Source organism: Theropithecus gelada, chromosome 14 (assembly GCF_003255815.1).
Source record: "Theropithecus gelada isolate Dixy chromosome 14, Tgel_1.0, whole genome shotgun sequence".
Lineage (NCBI taxonomy): Eukaryota > Metazoa > Chordata > Mammalia > Primates > Cercopithecidae > Theropithecus > Theropithecus gelada.
In genome coordinates this window covers 96,845,524-96,867,657 of record NC_037682.1, presented here as the reverse complement: position 1 = coordinate 96,867,657, position 22,134 = coordinate 96,845,524, and the positions used below count along the sequence as shown (strand labels likewise).

Sequence of the window (22,134 nt, the reverse complement as noted above, 5' to 3'; positions counted from 1 at the left end):
GCCATAAAAAAGGATGAGTTTGTGTCCTTTGTAGGGACATGGATGCAGCTGCAATCCATCATTCTTAGCAAACTATCACAAGAACAGAAAACCAAACACCGCATGTTCTCACTCATAGGTGGGAACTGAACAATGAGATCACTTGGACTCGGGAAGGGGAACATCACACACCGGGGCCTATCATGGGGAGGGGGGCGGGGGGAGGGATTGCATTGGGAGTTATACCTGATGTAAATGACGAGTTGATGGGTGCAGCACACCAACAAGGCACAAGTATACATATGTAACAAACCTGCATGTTATGCACATGTACCCTACAACTTACAGTATAATAATAATAAATAAATTTAAAAAAAAAAAAAAAAAAAAAGAAGTAAATAGTGTTGACATATACTCACATTAGCAAGTATTTACACGTATTTTGAAAGTTTTAAAGACATGGTCCCTGTAATCTTTTGCCTTGTAATCTTTTGATCCATAATCCCACCCCACCATCACTTTTAGTTGGAGAATATGTATAACAACAGAGAAAAGTATGAGATGCTTTTTAACTTTTAATTTTTGTGTTATTACAAATAATGAATGCATTTATGAGATACATGAGATATATTGATACAGGCATGCAGTGCACAATAATTACATCATGAAAAAGTAGGCTATTTATACCCGCAAGCATGTATTCTTTGTGTTACAATCAAATTATCCCCTTTTAGTTATTTTTTAATGTGCAATTAAATTATTTTGACTGTAGTCACTTGCTGTACTCTCAATTACTAGGTCTTATTCATTCAGTCATTCTAACTTTTTGTACCTATTAACCATTCCTACCTCCTACAACCCTCCACTACCTTTCCAGCTTCTGGTAATCAACTTTATACTCTCTATACTCATAAGTTAAATTGTTTTTATTTTTAGATTCCACAAATACATGAAAACATGCGAGGTTTGTCTTTCTGTGGCTGGCTTATTTTACTTAATGTAATGACTTCTCATTCCACCCGTGTTGTTGCAAATGACAGAATCTCAGTCTTTCTTATGGCTGAATAGTACTGCATTGTGTATATGTACCACATTTTATTTATCCATGCATTTGTTGATGGACACTTACATTGCTTCCAAATCTTAGCTGATGTAAACAGTGCTGCAAAAAATATGGGAGTGTGGATGTCTCAATATGCTGATTTTCTTTCTTTTGGCTACATACCCCAAAGTGGAATTGCTGGATTATATGGTAGCTTTATCTTTAATTTTTTTGAGGAGGCTCCAAACTGTTCTTCATAGTGGTTGCACTAATTTATATTATCAACAGTGTATGAAAGTTTCCTTTTCTCCGCATCTTCACCAGCACTGGTTATTGCCTATCATTTGGATAAAAGTCATTTTAACTGGGGTGAGATGATGTCTCATTGGAGTTTTGATTTGCATTTCTCTAATGATCAATGGTGCTGAACATCTTTTCATAAGCTTGTTTGTTATTTTTATGTTTTCTTTTGAGAAATATCTATCCAAGTATTTTACACATTTTTAAATTAGATCAACAGATTTTTTTCCTATAGAGTTGTTTCAGCTCCTTATAAATTTTGGTTGTAAATCCCTTTTAATTTGGAGAGTTTGCAAATATTTTCTCCCATTCTGTTGGTTGTCTTTCCCTTTGATTATTTTCTTTATTCCACATATGCTTTTTAACATGATGTGATCTATTTGTCTATTTTGGTTTTGTTGCTTGTGCTTGTGGGGTTATTACTCAAAAAATTTTTGCCCACACCAATGTCCTAATAGTTTCCCTAATATTTTATTTTAGTAGTTTCATAATTTAGGGTCTTAGATTTAAATCTTTCTTCTGTTTTGATTTTGTTTTTGGATGTGGCAAGAGATAAGGGTGTAGTTTCATTTTTCTGCAAATGGATATCCTGTTTTCCCAGTGCCGTTTATTGAAAGGGCTATCTTTTCCCCAGGGTCTTGACACCTTTGTCAAAAATGAGTTCACTGTAGGTGTGTAAATTTGTTTCTGTGTTCTCTATTTTGTTCCATTGGTCTATGCATCTGTTTTTATGCCAGTACCATGCTGTTTTAATTACTATAGTTCTGTAGTATAATTTGAAATTATATAATGTGATTCCTCTAGTTTTGTTCCATTTGCTCAGGATACCTTTGGCTATTCCGGGTCTTTTGCAGTTCAATACAAATCTTAGAGTTATTTTTTCTATTTCTGTAAAGAATGTTGTTGGGCATTCTTTTTATTGGACAGTGATGGCATTTGGACAAAGATGGCATTCAGTCTGTAGGTTGCTTTGGGTAGTATGGATATTTTAACAATATTAGCTCTTTCCATTCATGAGCATGGAATATCATTTTATATTTTGTATCCTCTTCAATTTCTTTCATCAATGTATTATAGTTTTCATTGTAGAGATTTTTCCCTTGTTTGGTGAGGGTAAATCCTAGGCATTTATTTATGGCTGCTATAAATGGGCTTACTGTTTAAATTTCTTTTTCAAATCGTTTAGTGTTTGCATGTAGAAATGTTACAGATTTCGTATATTGATTTTATATACTGAAACTTTACCAAATTTGTTTATCTGTTCCAATAGTTTTCTGGTTGAGTCTTTAGGATTTCCAAATAAGAAGAAAATATAATCTGCAAACAAAGATAATTTGACTTCTTTCTTTTTAATTTAAATGCCTTTTATTTTATTATCTGGTCTCATTGCTCTAGTTGGGACTTTAAGTGCTATGTTGAATAACAGTGGTGAAAGTGAGCATCTTTGTCATGTTCCAGATCTGAGAGGAGAAGCTATAAGTTTTTCTCCACTCAGTATGATATTAACTGTGGGTCTGTGATATATGGATTTTATTATGTTGTAGTATGTTCCTTCTGTACCCAGTTTCTTTAGGATTTTTATCATGAAAGTAAAATAAATTATATCAAATGCTTTTTCAGCATCAATGGTAATAATCTGATGGATTTTGTCCTTCATCTTATTGATACAATGCATCACATTTATTGATTTGACTATGTTAAGTCACCTTTGCATTCCTGGGATAAATCTGCCTTGGTCACAATGAATGATTCTTTAATGTATTGTTCAATTTGGTTTGCTAGTATTTTGTTGAGTATTTTTGCATCAATATTCATCAGATATATTGGCTTTCTGTTTTCTTTTTCTTTTTAGATATGTCTTTGTCTGGTTTTGGTATCAGGGTAATACTGCTTCATATAATGAGTGTAGAAATATTCCCTCTTCCTCTATGTTTCTGAACAATTGAGTAGGATTGATATAAGGTCTTCCTTAAATGTTTGATAACATTCTGCAGTGAAACCAATAACTCACAAGATTTCCTTTGCTGGGGTACTTTTTATTACAGCTTCAATCTTGTTACTTTTCATTAACTTGTTCATGTTTCGAATCTCTTTATGGTTCAATCTCAATTGACAGGTTGTATGTGTCTAGAAATTTATCCATTTCCTCTAGATTTTCTATTTACTGGTGTATAGTTACTCGTAGTAACCACCAAAGATCCTTTGAATTTCTGCATCATCAGTTGTAATTTATCTTCTGACCCTTGTATTTATTGGGGTCATCTCTCTTTTACTGTTAATCCAGCTAAAGGTTTGACATTGTTGTTTGTCTTTCCAAAACATCAACTTTTTATTTCATTGATTTTATTTTTTTCTTCATTCCAAATTTATTTATGTCTGCTCTGATATTTAGTATTTCTTTTCTATGAATTTTGAGTTTGGCTTACTCTTGCCGTTCTAGTTATTTAAGATGCATTGTTAGGTTATTCAGTTCAAGTTTTTCTTCTTTTTTTGATGTAGGCACTTATAGAATTTCAAAGCACTTATAGCTCAGAATTTCTCTCTTAGTAACTCTTTTACTGTATCACATAGGTTTTAGTATGTTGTGTTTCTATTATCATTTGTTTCAAAAAAAATTTCCATTTCCTTTCTAATTTCTTTGTTGACCTACTGGTCTTTCAGAAACATATTGTTTAATTTCTATGTGTTTGTATAGTTTCCAAAATTCCTGTTGTTGTTGATTTCTAGTTTTATTTTATTGTGCTCAGAGGAGATGCTTGATAATATTTCAATTTTTTTGAAAACTTAAAACGTGTTTGGTTACCTAACATATGGCTTATTCTTGAAAATGATCCTTGTGCTTAGGAGAACAATATGTGTTCTGCAGCCATTGAATGAAGTGTCCTGTAGGTATACCAGTTGCTTTATAGTGCAGATGAAGTCTAATTTTTTGTTGTTGTTGAGTTTCTGTCTGAGAGATCTGTCAAATGCTGAAAATAGGGTGTTGAAGTCACTAGCTATTTTCGCATTGAAGTCTATCTCTGTATTTAGCTCCAATATGACTTGCTTTATATATCCAGGTGCTACAGTGTTGTGTACATATATATTTACAATCATTATACTCCATTGCTAGGTTGACCTCTTTATCATTATATAATGACCTTCTCTGTGATTCCTTACAGTTTTTGTCTTGAAATCTATTTTATCTGACATAAGTGTAGTTACTCCTCTTCCTTTCGGTTTCCACCAGTATGAAATATATTTTTTCATCTTTTTATTTTCAGTCTATGTGAAGTACGTTTCTTGTAGGCAATAGATCATTGAGTCTTATATCTTCATACATTCAGCCACTTTATGTCTTTATGGTAAGGAATGTAGTCCAGTCATACTCAGTGTTATTCTTGATAAGTAAAGAATTACTCCTGTCATTTTTTAAATTTGTTATCTGCTTGTTTTATGGTCTTATCTTCCTTTTTCTCTTTCTTCTTATACTGCTTTTAGCAAAGTTGACCTTCTCTTGTAGTATGATTTAATTTTTTGCTTTTTATTTTTTGTGTATCCATTGTATGGATGCCATGAGGCCTGCAAATACTATCTTATAACTCATTATTTTAAATGGATAACAGCTTAATACTAATTGCATAAACAAACAACCATGGAAAAAGAAAAGGTGGCTCAAGCCTGTAATCCCAGCACTTTGGGAGGCCGAGGCGGGTGGATCACAAGGTCAGGAGATCGAGACTATCCTGGCTAACATGGTGAAACCCCGTCTCTACTAAAAATACAAAAAAAAAAAACTAGCCGGGCGCGGTAGCGGGCGCCTGTAGTCCCAGCTACTTGGGAGGCTGAGGCGGGAGAATGGCGTGAACCCGGGGGGCGGAGCTTGCAGTGAGCCGAGATCGCGCCACTGCACTCCAGCCTGGGAGACACAGTGAGACTCCGTCTCAAAAAAAAAAAAAAAAAAAAAAAAGAAAACTAATAAAAAGTGTACACTTTAGTTGCATCACCCCAATTTTTAACTTTTTATTGTTTCTCTTGATGTCTTAGTGTACTGTCTACATCTTGAAAAGTAGTTGTAGTTATTATTTTTGACTGGTTTAGTCTTTCTAATTAAGATATGTTTACACATCACTTATTAATTTGGAAAAACACTATTTTACTCCAATTTTTGACACATATTTCATCCACTGATATTGCAAGTCCCTGGAATTAATTCTGGAGCAATATTTAAACTTGGTTCTGTATCATCATCATTGTTATTCTTGTCATATATGAGATTTTCTTGATAAATCTGAAAACAGTGGAGAACTACTGTATTCTGAAATTTAAATATGAAATCAGCAATAAATATGATAGTGCAAAGGTATGAAATGTGATATTAATAAACAAGTCTGAAGCCTAAGAGACTTGGCAAACTGAAGGAACATAAGTACACATTCGAGGAAAGTCTATGTCTAGACAGACATTGAAATAAGAAAAAAGAGTCACAGAGGCAGGGGTGACAGTACCCATTCCTCTTCACCTTGTGGGAGACAGCTTAGACAAATGATAACAAAGCATTTAGTGATGGTGAAAGTATGCAAAGGGTTGTATAATCAATGGACTTTGAATACTTTCATCCATAAGCAGAAGTATTTCCTTTAAGTTGGAGTTATTAGCTTGATGATATTACAAGCTGATTTATCTAATTCCCCCTCATTTGACTGCATATCCACTTAGCATTCTTCTGATTATACTTTTGGCCAGGTTGCTGAAAGAAAATACCTTACTATATTAATGCAATTATTCTATTTCTTATAAAAGTTATATTTCTCAAAAATAAATTAACATTTTGGACTTATATAATGGTTTCTTAAGCATGTTAAAATCTCCACTGAAAATGGGCATACCTTACATTACAGACTATAGCATATTCATTACTAACAAGCAATATCTCCAAAAAGACAGTCTACCAACCTTCTTTTAGGTAGAGATGAACACACATTGGGCTAAGAAGATCAAATTTTCTCTTTCTTTTGTGTTTTGTTTTTTATAGTTATTTAATTCTTACATTCTTAATTATCATTATCATCAGTAGAAAAAACAAGGGATAAGGTTAACAAGAGTTAGTATTTGTTAGTACCCACTATTTTACTCCATTTGGACAGCTAAAACAAAATGCCATAAACTGAGTAGCTTATAAATGACTGAATTTTATTTCTCACAGTTCTAGAGGCTGGGAAGTCCAGGATCAAGGCACTGGAAGATCTAGATCTGGTGAGGGCCCACTTTCTAATTTCTGTCTGGCATCTTATAACTCTGTCCTCACGTGGTAGTAGTAAAGAGCTACCTCTCTGGGGTCTCTTTTATAAAAACACTTATTCTCCATCCTGTGTCCGAGTGTTCTCCTTGTTCAATTCCCACCTATGAGTGAGAACATGCGGTGTTTGACTTTCTGTCCTTGAGATAGTTTGCATCAGAACATCACACACCAGGGCCTGTTGTGGGGTGGGGGGAGGGGGGAGGGATAGCATTAGGACATATACCTAATGTAAATGACGAGTTAATGGGTGCAGCACATCACCATGGCACATGTATACATATGTAACAAACCTGCACGTTGTGCACATGTACCCTAGAACTTAAAGTATAATAAATAAATAAATAAATAAATAAATAAATAAAAGCACTTATTCTAGTTACGAAGGCTCTGCTCTCATAACCTAATCGCCTCCCAAAGGTCCCACCTCCAAATGCCATAACCTTGGGGGTTAGGACTTTAATATATGAATTTTAGGGGGAAAATAAAGATTCAGACAATAGCACATAGCCTCTACTGGAAAGCCTGCTTCACACAAAAAGGTAAAGAAATGCTGTGCCAAGAAGCATAGGTTTTCATTCTTAGATACACTGATGTACACTCCAACTTGGGTACTTTCCAATTGTGTGATTTCACAGGTTATTCTACAGCCTGAAGTCTTATTTTCTTCTGCAAAACAGGAGAAATAAAGGTACTCATCTCATGGGTCTGCCTCTTAGAATGTGGTAGGATTGCACTCACTTCCTTTCAAGGTTTCTATAGCTACATAGCTTACTTTCACTAATGCCACATAAGCAGAGGTAATATGTGAGCCTCCATTTAAGAGAATGGGTTGAAAACCAGAACACCATTTGTTAGTTACCATTTCTCTGCCATGGTAAAGTCATGTGTCAAAATGGATCTTCCATCATTCCAGTTCTCGAAAAAACTGCAATGATCAGAGCTCCCTTTTGACTACATTAGGCAGAAAGTTAACAGTAAACCTGGTGATATTTGCAGCCTATGTATTTTGATTGATATCCTACTGATAAATAGAACTCCAACCAAAATTGTCTGATTCTTTTTTTTTAAAAAAATGCTTTTTTAGTCTCTATATTTTGTCTATTATTAAAAACAATAATTTATTTAAGGCATTGTGCTGAGCATCTGCTATACAAATTGAGAAAAATCTCTCTAGTACATGCTTTCATGGTGCTTTCAAACCTCAGAAAAAAATTACACGTCAGAAAGCATATACCCTATGGGAAAGAATATAAAGCATCTTTTTATTAAATGGCTTAATCAATATTTACCACAGGAGATCAAATCGAGGGAAATATTTGGATTCAATTCATCAGAGAAATCTTCAGGACGTAGAGGATTAGTAAATTGTCCTGAGTAACATGTTTTAGATCTTCCATAGCAACTTCTTTGCAGTTGAAATGACCAACTGATTAATCCAAGTAGAGGTCTGAAATATCCTTAAGTGATTAGGCTTGTCCTCTCAGTTTCTGCAGTTGCTATGACAGAAACCCGGACTTAAAGGAGAATGAGAGTTATGGAAAAGACACACTGAGATGACCAGCAAGGGAAGTAAGAGGTTCCTGCAGCTGAATTGTATACCCATAGGTGCAAAATGAGCTTAGTGAAATTTGTCACTGAAATTTTGAGACCATTTGTTATATGGCAGTATTGTGGCCATAACAAACTGATACATTCTGAGGTGTAATTTTTGAGGCTTCTAAATCTGTCAATAACAGAACGTGGAATTTTTCCTTGGTACTGAACAAGGCTGAGGCAGATGTTTCTGAAGTCTAAGACACAAATATGGTTTCTGCCAAAGACTCTGATTAGTCTTACATATAGTTTAACTTGTTTGGGATATTAAGTATCCTATAAATAGGTCTGTATTTTTGCACTTTAAGGCCATATACTTTTTATAAAGAACAAAACGCTAAATGTAAGTGTGGAGCATGGCATACTTACAAAGTTTTCGTGATGGAATTAGTTCCTACAAAATCATTTTATAAGTGTTGAATGTAATTAACAGAAAAAAATGCAAAAATTAAAACAAGACAAGCAAAAATATGTATTTAGTATCATCTGACTTTTTTCTGATTTGATTAAGAATAACTTTAAGAAAAACAAATATTTTTTTTTTTTTTAGTAGAGACGGGGTTTCACCGTGTTAGCCAGGATGGTCTCGATTTCCTGACCTCGTGACCCGCCCGTCTCGGCCTTCCAAAGTGCTGGGATTACAAGCGTGAGCCACTGCGCCTGGCCAGCAAAATGCATCTTATATGTGCCATTCGCTCACTAATAGATTTCTTAGGGAAACTAGTACTCTTATCTCGTTTATATAGTTCCTTGAAAGGTATAAAGAGTAGAATTTATGATTTAGCTACCCAAATGTTTTCAAAAGGTGACTGTCCTTTATTCATGTAAAAAAGAAATCAAGTCATATAATAATAATTTCTGTGCCTATAGTTTCAGTACTGTTTTTATTCCTTAGAACTATTCTAGTGAATTACTAATAATAGTGTTTTCTAGGCTACTTAAACCACTTTAACATCAAAGACTTGTTGGGCGTCTAGTATTAGTCTAAGTATCTTTGACCCTTCACAAGAACCACGAGACTATATAGAACTCTATAAAAACTGAGTTTCTGTTTTATACATAAAATTTTCTACTTTACCTGTCTCCTTGCATATCTAATTGGTAGCTCAAATTTAAGGAATTTAAAATAAAATTTCTAATTTCTCATTATTTTTCTTTCTCTGAGTCCTTCCAAAACAAGCTTCTTAAGCCCATTCTTTCCCAGTTTGATGATGGCATCACTCTCTGCTCAGCTGCTTGAGGAAAACTAAATAAAATAATCACATACACAGCAAAACTTCCATTTGTTCTCTGCTCTGGCTAAACATATTTCTTCTAGTTCCCAACTCAGATAGCTTCCCCAGTTATATTCTGTCTTATTACCCATCATATATTTTCTAGAACTTATCTGAAAGAAGAGTTCTATACTTATAGCTGTTAAAGGAAGCTAAAATTGCATATAAAGCCTGATACACATTCTGAAGGATTGTTCAATTTAGTTGCAGAAATACAGTCTAATAAACAAATTCCTTTTTTTCATTTTTGTTTTGTACATGTAGTTGTGTGCTAAGACTAGGCTAGATGCAGGACATATGATGCACAATTAAAGGAGACATGGTTACTAAACCTTATGGTATTTACAGTCAGGCCATAAAGGCAGACATTAATTGGGAGAAAAAACGCAGGCACAATGTAGTAGGAATAAATAATGATTGTCCACTCTGATAAAACCCTTTAAAGAAACATTTATGCTCACATTTGAAAAATGAAGGAGTGCAAATCAAGGGTAAAAGAGGAACATTCTAGACAAGAGAAGCAGTGTATATGGGGAACTTACAGACAAAACAGAGCTTCAGAGAGAGGGCTTAGTAACTGGAACACAGTGTCAGGAGAGATGCCAGCAGGGAGGCTGGGGAGTGAGGGAGGGACCAGAATATCTGAGGCCTTATATGTTCCTTCATACTAATCATGATAAGAAATTCTAGAGGGCTGTAAGTAATAAAGTGATAAAATTTTCATTTTTAAAGAATCACGCTGAAAGCTCTGTGGGGAATGGATTATAGCACAACAAGAGCGGATATAGGGGGACAGGTTAAGTGCTAGTACAATATTGCAAACCATAGGTGATAATGGCAACCCTAAAAGAACCGAGTAATAAATGTTAACTCCATATTATTGTTATTATTATTAATTGAATTTCCACTTTGCTTCCAGTGTCATAGTATACGGCATAGAGATATAGGTAGGGAATAGAGGACATAGTATAGAGAATAGTGAATGGTTGGGACAAGAAATTCACATAGTGAAGTTGACAGCATATTTGCCTGTAACTTTCATGTACATCACAACATTCAACTTATAAAATGATCTAACATCTGTGTCTTGAGTCCCTCTGGACCATGGAAATTTCACTAGTTCACTAGAGGGGAGATTTTTAATATCAGTGTGAAACAAATTTGAAAAAATTTCAGAAACATGTTAAGGCAATATTATTGACTTTGCACAAATATCTGTCATTCTAGGATGAAGAACACATTCCTATTAACCTTCTCCTTTAATATAAGCATTTAAATTAAATATTTTATCAGGAAAAAAGGAAAGACTAGTCAAATGCTTTTTCAAGTTTATGTAACTTAAGTAAAATCTTTAATAAATAAGCTAGCTTTAAAATTATTGGTAAAGTAAATTAGATTTGACTTAAGAATTGCCAGCATACATTTTTCATTTGCACTTATTAATCAGGAAATTTCATACTTATCCCTGCCAAATACTGGAAGGTATAAAAATTTGGCATAGGGGTTATAAAACTCTAAATCAAGCCCAAAGCAGAATAATCTTTGCTTCCATAATTTTAATAAATAAGACTTTTATATTGGTTTAATGAAAATAACTGCATCTTAAATTCAGTAATATTGCAATAACTTCTAATCTTGTGGCTTTAGACAATCTAGTTCACAGGCAGTAGAGAGGTTTGTTTTGGGAAAGTGCTATTATCACCTTTGCTTCAAAACTAAACTATAAACTAAGTTCCTCCCAAAGTTCAGGAATGATCAAGGAAAGCTTGGAGGTTAGAAGCAAGATGGAGTTGGTTAGGTCATATCTTTTTCACTGCCTCAGTTATATTTTTGCAGATGGTGATTTTATAACTTTAAATTATGATTATCACAGTTTTCAAAAATCGTCTTGGTAAACAATTAAAATAAAATAATTAGGTAAATGTAATGGGATACATACTTGTAAGCAAACTAGTCATAATTTAGAATATAAAGTTAAATTAAATAATAGATACTTCATTATTTGGGTATTTTCCAATAAATATATATTGTAAGGAAACCAAATATGTTCCTTGAAAAAAAAAGTTGAACAAGTTTTGTCTAATTCAAAGCTTATATAAAGGTTATGTATAAAACAAGGTAAAAGGAACCAGGAAATAAAAAAGGATGTAAAGAAAGTTATGAAAATAAAGAGGGTTTTTTTTTTAAGAAAGCTTACAGAGGAATAATTTTATATGTGAAACTTGTATGATAAATTCAGTCCTAAAATAAAATGACTGGTTGTTTAAGAAGGAGGAGGCCGGGCGCGGTGGCTCAAGCCTGTAATCCCAGCACTTTGGGAGGCCGAGACGGGCGGATCATGAGGTCAGGAGATCGAGACCATCCTGGCTAACACAGTGAAACCCCGTCTCTACTAAAAATACAAAAAATTAGCCGGGCGTGGTGGCGGCGCCTGTAGTCCCAGCTGCTCGGGAGGCTGAGGCAGGAGAATGGCGGGAACCCGGGAGGCGGAGCTTGCAGTGAGCCGAGATCGCGCCACTGCACTCCAGCCTGGGTGACAGAGCGAGACTCCGCCTCAAAAAAAAAAAAAAAAAAAAAAAAAAAAGAAGGAGGAGTATTGAAGACAAAATAAAAAGTACAAGTATGTCGTGAATGGCAGTGTAAGTCACAATAAGAGGCTTTACAAGAAAAAAACAAAAATGTTAATATGATCAAATTGTCATATTATTATCAAGTTTGGGGTTTTTTTGAAAAAATCTGAGATTAATTTTTTTTTTAGTTAAGGTTATTAGTTCCACTTACCCTTCTGTATGTGCTTTTTAATGTCCTTGTGACATTGAGTTACTGGGCTTTGACTCTTGGGTCTAAAAAGGACACCACATCCTGCTAAATCTTAAACACTGACAGCAATTATAGCCTCATCTGCAGGCCCTGTAAAAGATGCCAATAAATATTAACTGCATTCCTGAGACACAGGGTCATAAATTAAAGACATTCAACTCCTCAAGGCCCAAGAACTCACAGAAGTGGTGGATGCATAAGATTGTAAGGGATGATTTTGAAATATAAAATAAACTCAGTTTCTCTATAAGTTAATCATGAATGTCAAGGGCACACCGATACAACATCCATATATGAACCCCTGTGTAAGATGAACAAGGCTTTTGTGAAGCATTAACCAACTCCTTAATAAAGGTCATAAAGGTTATAAAAGAGTTATGAAAGTTATATTTTATGATGGAGATTAAATTTTATAGATTGTTTACAAAATTTTGAGAACAAACGTAATTGGTTTCATTCTGTTTTTATTAGGGCTTCTTGTTTGGAAAATTGTCTCCTGTCTCAAAGAATGATGGTTTTTTCTTTTTAAAAAAATCATTCAGTTATCACTTTAGTTAAATGAATCACTTTACAATGATTTGTAATCCTATTTTGTGATATTGAGTGTTTTAAGCCTTTTATATTTGCCAAACTTTTCAAAATCAAATTATAAATTATTTTTTTTCTGACCTAATTAATCTTTTTCAGATATTAGTTACCTTAAATTCCAAAAATGACATAATTAGGCTTATTTGCTACAAAAAGTATACAGGAAGCATTGTCAAATATGAAATGCTGTTTGGTTTTCTTTGAGCAGTATTTGTATAAATATGGTATGTGTTCCAAAACTGTGGGAAACTCCTGTAATTCTAATATAGCTTAGTGTATATTATCAGTAATAATCGTAATTGTCATGGTAAAATTATTGTGTGCCTCAGTGGTAACAAATTTCTTTGTCATTTGTGTCTTTTGACTATGGCTGCCTTAAAATTTTTTTCATCCATGGACAATTGTTGCCTTGTTGTGGTCCTCTTGAGAAGGCAGTTTTGTAATCAGTTATAAAACTCTAACCATTGCTCTTAAATACAGATTTCTGGTATCTTTGGAGATTATGACATGAGAATAAAGGAAAAACTTTCAGGGCTTGTGGAGAGCTAAAATATTAGTGAGTATCATGCAGAACAGGAATTAACTGCATGGACTTAACTAATCTTTTTAACTTTTTGCTTAAAATGTTTGCTGATTGTTTTGTTTTTCAGAGTGTTAAAATTTTTTTTGAGATATTGACATCTTTTAACAATTTAGTATACTCCAATGAAGAAATTTGGAGCATATTTGTTTCTCTCTGCCTGATTTCTCCAGGAATTGGAATCTATTTGTGAGTATTCTTAACTTATGGCAATACATTTATTCTCATAAGTACCGTAAGAATCTGTTTTCATTTGTAACAAGACACAATTGGAGGAATTGGTTAGTTTACCAAGGATTTCATTGGGAAGGTGTGTTTTCCTTTAAGGAATCAAACTTGACTTCAGCAGCCAATATGCTCTTTGTTCACACTGACCCTGTATGGGGTTCCTAACCTGTGGTAAGTAAAAAATGTCACTTTCAGACAGGTCCAGGAGCCCTAAGTTTATCTTTGAATCTCAATAAAAGATGATCACCCAACTCCTAGATATATGATGGCACATATCTGTGATTGGGATCAGCTTTAAAAATGTCTTCTCTGATATTCCTTCTATGAAACAAAGTTCCATCAAAGCCAATTTGAAAACCTATGTAAAAAGTAATTATTCTTGCTGCATTGTATACAAATAATTAAGCCAAATGTAATAAAGCAAATCAGTCCTACTAAGATTTGTCTTTAAGGACAATGGGAAACTGGAGAGAGAAAAATTATGTTTCAAAAACTAAAGTACAACTGTTGTTAGATTCTAATCTTGCCTAATGTTTTTCAGTTTTTATTATTTCTAAAGTTTGGATTGAATTCTAATTTTTTCTTGGCTACAAGTCTTCAGAATAACGTTTTCTATTTTTTTCTTTTTTTTCCTTTTTTTTTTTCCTTTTTGCTAATTGGAAGTCACTGGAAACTAAGGTGTGCTTTCTTATAAAGCCCTGTGAACTGACACTAGACAACTTAAACTTCAGAAGAAAATAACAGTCACCTATTTACATACACAATCCACTTTCTTAACTCCCTACTGATGAACAGACTTCAGAGTAATGTAACCTATATCAGTTTTCCCGGAGTGTTCTTTTGTTTTTTGTTGTTTTTCTCCCTTCTTACTCCTGTTTTCTGTTTACAGGACATGAGACTCCACAACCTGCTAAAAATGAGCTTTCAGGACACACTGTCTAGGAATGAATCATCCTAACCATAGGAGATCAGATGAATTCTAGCCCAGAGACACATTTTCTTCCAAAATGCTTCCAAATTATTTCAAAAGAGGGGTGGGGCATGTGAAAGGAAAATAAATCTTGGGGCCCCCAAATCACTCAGCTAAAAGAAAAAGTCAAGCTGGGAACTGCTTAGGGCCAACCTGCCTCCCATTTTATTCAAAGTCACCCCTCTTCTCATTGAGATAGATGTATATCATCTGAGTACCTCCTTAGGAAAGGATAATCAGAAACTCAAAAGTGCAAATTCATCTCTCACCTATCTGTTACCAGGAAGACCCCTCCTCGCTTTAAGTCTTCCTGCCTTTTCTTCACATTGTCCTACATTTCCAGACCAAATGAATGTAATTATTACATATACTGATTGATGTCTCACGTCTCCCTAAAATGTATAAAACTAAACTGTTCCTTGACCACATTGAGGACATATCATCAGGACTTCCTGAGGCTCTGTCATGGGTGTAAGCATCCTCAACTTTGGCAAAATAAACTTTCTAAATTAACTGAGACCTGTCTCAAATTTGGGGATTTCACAAAGCCAAATCTTTTCTTTCCAGATAACCATGGGTTTGTATGGTTACAAGATTCATTACAGGCCTCTGGAAATATATGCTGACCAAATCCAAAAGACTTTCAAGATGATGCTATTAAGAAAGCCTAGCTGGAGAAGCATTTTGTTGATTTCTGCTCTTTCATATCAGAAAATGTGATTCCACACAGGATATCTTTGTTTGGGCTATCGATGCAGAACCTCACATCAACCCACTAGAGCATGGATACCTGTGTTGAACTTCAGATATGATTTTTGAAGAACGACTAAAGCTTTCCTCCAACTTATACACTCAATTCCCTTTATTAGTGGAAACCACATTTATATACATATTCACTGAAGTAGTAATGATTTATCTCTTCTATGGTGCAAAATACTTTCCGGGAACTGTGAGCCATAACAGATAATTCAATGGAAAATGATCTATGCTGGAGTACATTAGAATCTGACTCCACACAGAAAAGGTCTGCAATGGTGGGATCATTCAGCAGTGCAATTTGCCCAGACATCAAGTATTTATAGAATAGTAGGAGCAGAGGACAGAGAAGCAGAAAAGCAAGCAAGGCACATTTGGGTCCTACCTTAAAGTGAGTTTTTCCTAGAAGTATGAAGTATATAAAACAATATGTCTGAATAATTCTAAATGTAAGGTTTGGTGTAAGAACCTTGCTTTTATAGACTACACAGCCATTCAGTATTTGGTAAATTCATTTCGCTTATTTAACTTCTCTGGGCTTTCTTTGAGTTCCTTACTAATATATGTAAATATAAATATCATTGTTCTAAGGATTGAATGAGTTAATATATGCAAAATATTTAGCATGACCCAAAGTAAAGAAGGCACTAAATAACTGCTATCATTAAAGATGTTTCTACTTTGTAACTTAACTCAGTTACTTTCCTTATCAATATTTAAATGAAAGCCATTGGAATCTTTTCATCTACCATGTTTGGCAGTTTTCTAAGGACTTGCACTCTCATGGTCACCTTGGTCTGAAGGTCTTGGCTCTGCTTAAATAGTTAAATTACATATTGTCTATAATGAGATGCCCTCCCTCAGGAGACAGACTGGTTCCACATTGTGCCGACCATATCCTAAGGTAGAATTAATTTTTTCCATGATAAAAAAACAATACCACACTAAAATCCCAGACATTTCCAGCTTGAGTGAATTAATAGGCTGTAATATTAGATGGAACTGTTATTTAAAATCCTTTGAGCCCAGCCTTCCATATGACATTTGTCTATGTCACTACAGCCCACTGTAGGTCACTGATTTCTCAACACCAATCTTGGTGATTTCTGTCTCTTTCTTTTCTTTCACTTTCCTTATCCCACATTTCCAGATGACTATCAGAAACACCAATTTAGTTATCAATAACTCCCATATTACACCTAACTCCATGTTCCACTGCATAAATTCCAAGCACATCATCGTGCTCTCAAGAAAAATAACCATCTATTCCCTCAGTCTCACAAAACATTTGTAGAGACACCTGTCTCTATCCTATCTCTTACCTACTTCCTTTAATTGGAACAAGACTTAGTTAAAGACTTTCTTTAACTGAGATAGCTAAGGTTCTAAATATAATTTTAATTTATTATTCAATATATTTTATTACTGTCACCTTTGACTAAAAGATTGGATTAAACAAAGTGTTCATGATTATATACAGAGCTATTGCTACTGCTTTTCTCTTACACCTTCCTTTGTATAATATTTATATGTCTTCATTAAAACTGTGTTAACTATGTAATAATTAATCTTTCTTCTTTAATATTTTTCTCCATAAGAACTCCTTTCCCCTAATATCATGTAATTTTTTTCCTTATCAATCTATTCTAGATTTGTACTTTCATTCTGTTGTACCATTTTTGTATTTAGTTAACATTTTGTGTAAATACTTTAGGTGAATATTATTTAATTCTAAATAAAATTATTTTTGAAGTATATAAATTGAGAAGCTATTAATAGAATTACTGTGTAGAGATTGAATCTTACATGTCCTCTATTATCCCATGCACTTTTGGGCTTCAGATATATTTTGTGTATAAATTGTTATCCTCCCCTGTATAGATAAGGCCATTGGATTTCAGAGACCATAATTAACTTAAATCACAGTCCTTAAATACCACTCTTGAGATGCACATTTAAGTATTTCTTTTCCAATGCCCAGTCACTCCCCCTACCCCATTTTTACCTTTCTCTTACTCTCTATGGAAGGTGTACAGGGGATACTGAAAGAACACCTTCCTTCTGGTCAGTGCAGAGTACATTGCTCTTCCCTCAAAGCTCTTTGCTTAAACCACTCCTTTTGAGGGTCAGTTGATGTTGATTTCTGAGGTGGTAATAAGATTACAAATGCTCACTTATAGGTGTTTCTCTCTCATTTCAGCAGGGGAATATCTAGATACAGCATGGGCTCTTTTGTTTTCAGAATGTGTATAGTCCCACTGGTGGTATGATACTATAACTTGCATATCTTTTCATGGAACTTTTCAAAGTGTTTGCTTTATTTCTTTTTCCCACAGGAAGCCAGGAATTCTCTCATTATGCACCTAATTTCTGAGTCATGTCTGTTGAAAAACATATTGTTCCTTAAGCATTCCAATAAGTCTGATATAAAAATGAAGGACTGTCCTATGATTTTTTACCACACTGGAAAAAAAAAAAGAAGATGAAACTTAGAGCATGTAATGGATTTAGAATCTTTATACTTGATTCATAAGACCTGAACTGGCTCACAGCACCATTTTTTCCTTCAGAAACCATTTTCAGAGCTTTCTGCTTTAGGAATACAGATACAAATTATAGAAAGTATGTAACTTTAAAGAATTTAGAACTCAGTAGAAGAGGTGGGGAGAAGAAAGACAGTTCTGATAGTGAGAGCATGATGTGAAAAGGGACTTTTTTCCAAATCCTAGAGTTTACAATTGACAAATCCATGAAGGGAACCTGCATATTTCTAACCTATGCTAAGAGTGTTGAGAAATACAAAGTAAATTTTAATTCAAGCATTGATCCCTAATATTTCACAGCCTCCTTAAGAATGTATAACAGTCAACAACATAAACGTAATAGCAGACAGAGTATGAGACTCTGAAGAAACACTACAGTTCATTGAATGCAAAATGATGCACCTGCATTGTGCAGGAGAAATAGTTTGGGGTTCAATCAGTCACTCAGTGATGTGAAGCTTTTGAAGAACTGGAAGAACTACAAATTCAGTTGCAATCATGATCCTTTTCTAATCCCAAACTCATTAAAAGTGAAGACGAATTTCTTACCTCTTGCAGTCATTCAATGTTGAACTTCATACTGCCATTTTAATTAAAAATTTTTTTTTAAGTCCTGGAATACATGTGCAGGATGTACGGGTTTGTTACATAGGTAAACGTGTGCCATGGTGGTTTGCTGCACAGACCAACCCATCACCTAGTTATTAAGCCAAGCAGGCATTGTCTCTTTTCTCTAACGCTCTCCGCCATCCCCCATCCTTGTATCTGGCCCCCATGTGTGTTGTTCCCATCCCTGAGTCCATGTGTTCTTATCGCTCAGCTCCCACTTGTAAGTGAGAACAGGCAGGGTTTGGTTTTCTGTTCCTGCATTAGTCTGCTGAGGATAATGGCTTCCAGCTTCATCCTTGTCCTTGCAAAGGACATGATCGCATTCGTTTTTATGGCTGCATTGTATTCCATGGTGTATATGTGTCACATTTTCTCTATCCAGCATATCATTGATGGGCATTTTGGTTGATTTCATGTCTTTGCTATTGTGAATAGTGCTGCAATGAACATATGCATACATGTAATGTATCTTTATAATAGAATGATTTATACTCCTCTGTGTATATACCCAGTAATGGTATTTCTTGGTCAAATGGTATTTTTGTTCTAAATCTTTGATGAATCACCATACACTCTTCCACAATCATTGACCTAATTTACATTCTCACCAACAGTGTCTATTAAATACAGCACACTGATGAGTCCTGTCTTTTTGTCCAGCTTGCCATTCTGTGTCTTTTGATTGGGGCATTTAGCCCATTTATTTTATGGTTAATATTGGTATGTGTGAATTTGATCCTGTCATCATGATGTTGCCTGGTTAATTTTGCAGACTTTTTAATGTAGTTGCTTCATAGTGTCATTGGCCTGTGTATTTTAGTGTGTTTTTATAGTGGCTGCTAACAGATTTTCCTTTCGATGACTATTGTTTCCTGCAGGACCTCTTTCAAGGAAAGCCTGGTGGTGACAAAATCCCTCAGCATTTGCTGGTCTGAAAAGGATTTTATTTCTCCTTCACTTATGAAACTTAGTTTGGCCAGATATGAAATTCTGGGTTGGAAATTATTTTCTTTGTGAATGTTGAATATCGGTCCCCAGTCTTTTCTGGCTTGTAGGGTTTCTGCTGAGAAGTCCACTGCTAGTCTGATGGGCTTCCCTCTGTAGGTGACCTGGCCTCTCTCTCTGGATGCCTTAACATTTTTTCCCTTCATTTCAACCTTGGAGAATCTGATGATTATGTTTCTTGGGATTGATCTTCTTGTGGAGTATCTTACTGCGGTTTTCTAAAATTCCTGAATTTGAATGTTGACCTGTCTTGCTAGGTTGGGGATGTTCTCCTGGATGATATCCTGAAGTGTGTTTTTTGATTTGGTTCCATTCTCCCCATCTCTTTCAGGTACTTCAATCAGTCATACGTTTGGTCTTTTTACATAGTCCCATAGTTCTTGAAGGTTTTGTTCACGCTTTTTATTTTTTTCTCTAGTCTTTTCTACCTGCCTTATTTTAGCAAGATAGTCTTCAAGCTCTTATACTCTTTCTTCTGCCTGGTTGATTTGGCTATTGATACTTGTGTTTGCATCATGAAGCTCTCATGCTGTGTTTCTCAGCTCCATCAGGTCAATTGCATTCCTCTTTAAACTGGTTATTCTAATTAACAGTTCCTGTAATCTTTTATCATGGTTCTTAACTTCTTCGCCTTGGGCTAGAACATAATCCTTTAGCTCTGCAAAGTTCGTTATTACCCACTTTCTGATGTCTACTTCTGTGAGTTCACCCATCTCAGCTTCAGTCCTATTCTGTGCCCTTGCTGGAGAAGTGTTGAAATCATTTGAGGAGAAAAGGCATTCCAGCTTTTGCAATTTTCAATGGTTTTGCATTGATTTTTCATCATCTTTGTGGATTTATCTACCTTTAATCTTTGAAGCTGTTGACCTTTGGATGGGACTTTTGTAGGGTCTTTTTTGTTGATGTTGTGTTATTGTTGCTTTCTGATTTTTGTTTTTCCTCTAACATTCAGGCCCCTCTTCTGCAGGTCTGCTGCAGTGTGCTGAGGGTCCACTCCAGACACCGTTCACCTGGGTATCACCAATGGAGGCTGCAGAACAGCAAAGAGTGCTGCCTGCTCCTTCCTCTGGAAGCTTCTTCCCAGAGGGGCACTAACCTGATGCCAGTTGGAACTCTCCTGTATGAGGTGCCTGGCAACCCCTGTTGAAAGGTCTAACCCAGTCAGGAGGTCCGGGATCAGGAACCCACTTAAGGAAGCAGTCTGGCTATCCTTTAGCAGAGCTAGTGCACTAGGCTGGGGGAATCCCCCTTGTCTGGATCACTGATACTCTTCAGAGCCAGCAGGCAGGAAGACTGAGTTGGCTGAACCTGAGACCACAGTAACCCCTATCCGCAGGTGCTCTGTCCGAGGGAAATGAGAGCTCTGTCTGTAAACTCCTGGCTGGAGTTTCTGGAATTCCTGCAACGATTTCTTGCCGGGCGAGGAGGGATGGATCTCGGTCCCACCTAAAGAAGCAGTCTGGCCATAATCTGCCACAGTGGCTGTGCTGCACTGTGAAGACTTTTGCCCAATCCAATCTGCCCAGCCTCCATAGCACTGGTAGGGGAAAACCGCTGACAAGAGCTGCAGTAATGGCAGTCGCCCCTCCCCTGTGGAACTCGGTCATCTTTGGCCCACTCCAGGCTGCTCTGCTGGTTAGAGGGGATGCTAATCCAGTGGATCTAAGCTTGCAGGCTTCTGTGAGAGTGGATCTGCTGAGCGAGGCCATTTTGCTCCCTGGCTTCAGCCCCCTTTCCATGGGAGTGGATGGGACTCTGCCTCACTAGAGTTCTGGGAGCTGCTGGACTATGTAAAAACTCCTGCAGCTCAGTCAGTGCCTGCCCAAACAGCCGCCAACCAGAACAGCAGACCTGGGTCTGCCCAGTTTTGTGCTGAGACCGAAGGCCCTGATAGTGTACACTCACGTGAGGAACTCCTGAACCCTGGATTGCAAAATCCTGGAAAACACAGTAGCCCGGGAGAGCAACACAGTTCCTCACTGTCTCCCTTGCCTGAGGGAAGGAAGTCCCTTTGTCCCATGTAGCTCCTGGGTGAACTGCCACCCCACCCTGCTTTTCTTTGCTTTCTGTGGGTTGCACCAACTGCCTAGATAGTCCCAATGAGAGGACTTGGGTACCTCAGTTTAAAATGCAAACATCACTCACCTTGTGTGTTTTTCTCTGTGGGAGCTGCACACTGGAGCTGTTTCTACTTGGCCATCCTCACCTTTTTCTTTCTCCTTTTACTAACTGTTCTTCCAGACATATCACCTTTGTAAAATTCTACTATAGACATTAATTCTACTATAGCCTGAGCTTCCTTCTACAAGCAGCTTTCATTGAGGGGATATCAAAAAGCAAAGGTGAACTTTCACCCTCAGTAAAAATTAAATGTTATGGCCATCTTAGGTAGTAAAAGGAAAGCATGCCGGGGAGTAGACCACAGGGTTCTGGCAGCACCATCTCCAATAAAAGGTTAAGACCACAGGGAGACAGAGAGGGGAAGACATCGTGACAATTCATCAACACAGTTTAAGCAGGAAATATGAACTATTTGGTTAATTATTATGAGGAAATGAAAGGAGAC

At 35.8% G+C, this 22,134-nt stretch overlaps 1 protein-coding gene across 1 annotated transcript in view; it reads left to right on the top strand.

The window, feature by feature from the left end:
- LOC112605953 (caspase-1-like) overlaps nt 1–22,134 on the top strand; it is a 105,069-nt gene that overhangs the window by 82,609 nt on the left and 326 nt on the right. The gene's annotated exons all lie outside the window — the stretch shown is intronic.